General features: G+C 46.9%; 1 long non-coding RNA gene across 1 annotated transcript in view; it reads left to right on the top strand.

The window, feature by feature from the left end:
- Positions 1-5319, top strand: part of LOC136318351 (uncharacterized) — a 34127-nt gene extending 28808 nt beyond the window's left edge. Inside the window, exon 3 of the long non-coding RNA XR_010728061.1 lies at positions 5048-5319. This is a non-coding gene — a long non-coding RNA (uncharacterized lncRNA). The remainder of the gene's footprint in view (positions 1-5047) is intronic.
- The last annotated feature ends 681 nt before the right edge of the window (positions 5320-6000 follow it).

Below are 6000 nucleotides of genomic sequence, written 5' to 3' on the forward strand. Positions count from 1 at the left end.
GGAACCCCCTGGGCTCTGAGGGGGGTTCCAGGAGCCACGAGGACACTCGGGATGGAGCGCAGCCAGGGAGGTGGGGCAGGATCTGGCCTGCGAGGGCTGTCATGACCTTGAAAGGAAGAGCTCAGTGGCACAGTCATTTTTTTTTTTTTTTGGCTGATTGTCATTACTTTTTTTTTTTTTTGTAAAAATAACTTTGTATTTTGAAACAGCTTCAGACTCGCAAGGAGTTGGAAACATAGTACGGAGACCTTTTGTGTACCCTTCACCCAGTTTCCCAGTAACCGCATCCTGCATGGTCATGGGATTATCAGAACCAGGGCACGGACGTTGGCCCGATCCAATTAACCCCGGTATGGAGCTTACCTGCATTTGACCGGTTAACTTCCCCCCGCCCGAAACAAGTATAATGCTTTAGCATTATTAGATCATTTAGTTTTTCTGTGCTAAAAATGCAAACAAATCTTTATTTTTGCTACAAAATCTCCCATTATGCACTTTGACACATTGAGCTGACAATGTTATCTGAGTGAAGACTGAGTAGGTTTTACATTCATGCGAATCACTTTAATTTTAGAATTAAAAGGCAAAGATTTTTTTTAAACGCTAGAACATTATATTTATAACCAAAAGATAATTGATGAAACAATGACTTTAAAAATTAAACAGAGTCAGCATTTTATAATAGTATGCGGGCCAGGGCCCTAGTCCCACCTGTTGCTATGAGCTGAGTGAAGTCATTTTAGTTGAGTCCCTTGATCTCTTTGATCCTTAATTACTTGATTGCAGAATAAGAAAATTAGACTACTTGACTTCTAAAATTTTCCTTCAGTTAAAAAAAAAATCTTATGATACCGCATGTCAAAGTTTTATATGGAGATTATGATAGCAAGCATAAGATAGTTTTATTAAAAAACAAACAAAACAGAAACAAACCTAGACCTCAAGCAAAAGGCACAATGTCTTGTACTCACTTGAGAGCCATGAAAAGTCCGAAAGAAAATGCAAAGCAACGTCACTCTTGAAGCGATGAGGTGGCCGGGACAGCAGAACCGGTCTGAACTCCCATGAGCCACGCAAACCTGTGTGACATTCGGACAAATGGTGTCAACCTTTCTGAGCCTCAGTTTCCCGTAAGGTTCTGAGGAGTAAAAGGGACCCGCGAGGTCAAGTGCGTGGGACAGTCCCAGGCGCAATCTGCTCCACGCGGGTTCCTGGCGGACCTGCAGGTCTGATGGGAGTGGGGGTGGAGGAGAAGGTGGGGGGCGTGCCGCCAGAGGGTGAGATCGGAATGGGGGGACAGCCTGCCTCGGAGAGTGCAGGCAGCACAGGGGGGCCTCTGGTTTCTGGGGACACCTCGAGGGGAACGTGTCAGGGGGCTGCGATGTGGCTGTCATCCTCTGAGGACTGGCTCATCGCACGAGGCGGGGAGAGGGCCCTGTGGGCCCAGCTGGCTCTGAATGGGCAGAGGCAGAGATGAGTAACAGGACCCCGATCTGTGGTTGGGGAAGTAAACATGTCCCGCAGATTTTAAAAATAATTGTTTTCTCTATTGATTTTAGAGAGAGAGGAAGGGAGGGAGAGAGAGGAACATTGCTCTGCTCCTGCATGTGCCCTGACCGGGGACTGAACTGGCGACCTCTGAGCTTCGGGGTGATGTTCCAACCAACCGAGCTACCCAGCCAGGGCCGACACGCTTTTGATCTCGCCGTAAGGTTGAGATGAGAGTTTAGAATTGAGACTCTAAATTCCAGAGTCTGAGACATCTTGATATGAGAACGGGACAAAGGTTCGTTATTCCGTCCTCACCCTGCCGCCCAGACCGGTTCCTCCCCTACAAGCGTCTCTGTCTTGGCCTCTCCTGGCCTTCTCGCCTAGTGGCATTGTGCTGGTGTCTCAGACACGGCCTTCCCATCGCTGCGCTCAAGATAAATGGTGAAGTCATCTGGACCACAACTAATTTAAAAAGAACAGGAGAAATTAAGGCAGGAATAGCTGTAGAGACTCCTGTCCAGCGGCCGTGCAATCCTGCCACTTATGTCAAAATCTCCCGTGAGTCTTCCTGGTCTCCTTATCCGATTCCTCTGGGCCGCTTCCAGAAAGGTTTCGTTTTGGATTTTTCAGATGACTCCCACCTTTGCACATTTCAGATGTAGCTCTGACCTCTCGTGAAATCCAGTATTTCATCTTCTGGCATTAGAAACACCTTCATTAATGTGTGTACAAACTGCATTAAAGTGACCTGGATTGCTGAAACTTAAACATTTTGTCTTTGTATTAAAAAAATAAAATAAAATAAGTCCTGGCCACTTGGCTCAGTGGTAGAGTGTCAGCTTGGCATGTGGAAGTCCCAGGTTCGATTCCCAGCCAGGGTACACAGGAGAAGCACCCATCTGCTTCTCCACCCCTCCCCCTCTTCTTCCTCTCTGTCTCTCTCTTCCCCTCCTGCAGCCAAGGCTTCACTGGAGCAAGGTTGGCCCGGGCACTGAGGATGGCTCCATGGCCTCTGCCTCAGGAGCTAGAATGGCTCCAGTTGCAGCAGAGCAACGCCCCAGATGGGCAAAGCATCGCCCCCTGGTGGGCATGCCGGGTGGATCCCAGTCAGGCGCATGCGGGAGTCTGTTTCTATTCCTCCCTGCTTCTCACTTCAGAAAAAATACCGGAAAAAAAGAGAGAGAGAGAGAGAAGAACTTGGACTCATTGCATTTGATAGCTAGGAAACAACTTTAATCTTACACTCTTAGAAAAGGAACTATTTATTGGCCCAACTAGAAGTAGAAATTACTCTTTGACTCAATACTTATAGACTGGGGAAAGTAAATATTCATAATTTAAAGAAAAAAAACTATGAAGAAAAATTAATTCCAAAAGGAAGTAACCTACAAGAAGAAAACCTTGAACACATGAAATCAGCGAAGCGTTCAACCCCCTCCCCCCCCCTGCCCCCGTGTGACGTCGGTGACACAGAGCTCATCGCCCCAGACCTGCTTTCACGTGTACACAGGCTGGGAAACATCACTGACCCCATCATGTTTGTGGAGAGCCTGTGGTGCCGCAGCACCTACTCGTGCCCGGCGAAGGAAGTTTTACAGGGTGTCTGCATGCCACTTCTCACAAAGGGGATTGCACAGAGTGCACGATTAGGGACGGTCTGCGAATTGTTGTTCTCTGCCTGCAAATCAGATTAAGTACAGAAACTGTGAGTAAACACTAAAAAAATTTTATACCAACCTGACGTCACCAAGACATCCGAGTGTGTGACCGCTGCACGGGTCTTCCTGAACCGGGCGTAGATGAGTTCTAACGTTGCAGTATGTGTTACGAGATGAAAACTGTTCGTGCCCAATGAGACCACATATTGGTCTGCACCAGCTGAGAAACAGACACAGCAAATAAACCTGTCTGCTCCACCGCAAAGGGGCTGAGAGGCGTTCATATTGAACGCAACCTTGGCAACCTGTTTCTTGCACGTGTCATGAGCATCATTCCATCTCAGTAACTGTCTCTATAGCGTAATTTTCAATGACTCTGTCGTTCCGTTTTTAAGTCCCAGTGATTGAGAGGTGAGTCAAGTTTCCTGCCACTTTCCCCCGCCTGCCTTCTCCCATTTGGAGACTGGCATTAAGATTCAGAAACAGCTGATCTCTCTTGAATGCTCAGCCCAGGGGAGACCAATACCAAACTATTCAAGGCACCTCACTAAAAAAGAATTTTAGGGCCCTGGCCGGTTGGCTCAGTGTTGGAGCGTCGGCCTGGCGTGCAGGAGTCCCGGGTTTGATTCCTGGCCAGGGCACACAGGAGAAGCGCCCATCTGCTTCTCCACCCCTCTCCCTCTCCTTCCTCCTTGTCTCTCTCTTCCCCTCCCGCAGCCGAGGCTCCACTTGAGCAAAGATGGCCCAGGAACTGAGGATGGCTCCATGGCCTCTGCCTCAGGTGCTAGAATGCCTCTGGATGCAACAGAGAGACGCCCCAGAGGGGCAGAGTATCGCCCCCTGGTGGGTATGCTGGGTGGATCCCGGTCAGGCGCATGCGGGAGTCTGTCTGCCTCCCCGTTTCCAGATTCAGAAAAATGCAAAAAAAAAAAAAAGAAAGAAAAAAAGAACATAAGAAACCCTTGGGCAATATTTTAGCAGCTAATTGCACAGTGGCCTCTTCACTGAGACCTTCACAAATTCCCGAAGTAAAAGATGTCCTAAGAGACCCATAGGCAGTACTCTGTCAACTTGGCCACACTGACCAATAGAAGGATGACCACACAATAAGTGTCCAGTATACAGCATAGTGATTAGACATTTGTAAACCTTACAAAGTGATCCCCGATAGGTCTAGGACCCACCTGTACCATACAGAGTTGTTCCAATGTTATTGACTCTATTCCTTGTGTAATTTTATAACTGGAAGTTTGTATCTCCTAAGCCCTCACCTCGTACGCCCAGCCCTGCAACCCCCCCCCCCCCGTTCCTGTCCCAACTGGTAACCCTCAGTTTGTTCTCTATAGCTATGGGTTTGTTTCTGTTTTGTTTTGTTTGTTCATTTATTCTGTTGTGGTTTTTTTTAGATTCCACACAGAAGTGAAATCATACAATATGGGTCTTTTTCTGTCGACTTATTTCACTTAGAATAACCAGGTCCATCCATGTTGTCTCAAGTGGCAAGATTTCATTCTTTTTTGTGGCTGAGTAAATATTCCCTTGATACCCGTTCCACAGTCTCCTATCCATTCACCTATCAGTGGGCTCCTAAGCTGCCTTTTTCAATTGATCTTTGGAAAAAAGTTTTATCTCCAAACACACTAGTTACTTTTTTTTTGGTTGTTATTTGCAAACAGCGTCGTGTCATTCTGACATATTTTGGAAAGTCAATATTTGGTGAATATACCCTAATTATAAAATACCTGCTATATCTATTTCTAAATGCAATAAAAGTACCATCTATATAAAACTTTAGATGAATAAATCCAAATTGTTTCCTTTTCAAAAAGAGTTAAAGTCTGTGTGTTTTACCAAAGCTAAAGGTTGTTGGCCAACTGATTCTTATTGTTTCATTTCAGCAACACTGATCACCGTGTCTAGAAGAACACTATCCAACAGAACCCTTGGAATGATGGAAACATCCTACATATGCACAGGTCGATATCTCAGCCACCAGCCCGTGTGGTAACTGAGTACTTGAAACTGGGCTTACATTCTTCACTTTACTTAGTCTTAATTAACTAAGGTTGAAGTAGCCACCGATGGCTCATGGCTACCATATTGGACAGTCCAGCTATGGAATAGATTATCAATGTTTTAAGACAGAGAGATGAACGTGATTTGACTTTCCTCTCAAAACACCTACAAATAGGAGAAATAAAATGCATCCACAATTTTCAAGAGAAATCCCAGCCAAGTTTCTGTGAAATTTCATAACATATAAAACTGACATGGGAGAAAAAAAAATGCCCCCCAAATTGACAAGAAAATTCTGGAGAACACCAAGGCGAGGGGGTGATGAGGTGGGACCTGGCCGACCCATGTGAATTCTGACTGTGGACTGATCGTAGTTACCAGGGCAGTGCTGGCACGGAGACAGGCAAGAGGACAGGCAGGACAGGCTGAGGAGCCCAGAGACACATCCACACGGGGTTCTGTAAAAACCGGGATGCAGAAAGCAGAAGCTATAAAGAAAACAGATATGTTTTACTGCATTGGAATGTAAGTTTTTTTAATTTTTTTTTTTTTTGTATTTTTCTGAAGCTGGAAATGGGGAGAGACAGTCAGACAGACTCCAGCATGCACACGACCGGGATCCACCTGGCACGCCCACCAGGGGGCGACGCTCTGCCCACCAGGGGGCGATGCTCTGCCCCTCCGGAGCATCGCTCTGTCACGACCAGAGCCACTCCAGTGCCTGAGGCAGAGGCCAAGGAGCCATCCCCAGGGCCCAGGCCATCTTTGCTCCAATGGAGCCTTGGCTGCGGGAGGGGAAGAGAGAGACAGAGAGGAAGGAGAGGGGGAGGGGTGG

The sequence above is a fragment of the Saccopteryx bilineata genome, unplaced genomic scaffold (assembly GCF_036850765.1).
Source record: "Saccopteryx bilineata isolate mSacBil1 unplaced genomic scaffold, mSacBil1_pri_phased_curated manual_scaffold_52, whole genome shotgun sequence".
NCBI classification, from domain to species: Eukaryota; Metazoa; Chordata; class Mammalia; order Chiroptera; family Emballonuridae; genus Saccopteryx; species Saccopteryx bilineata.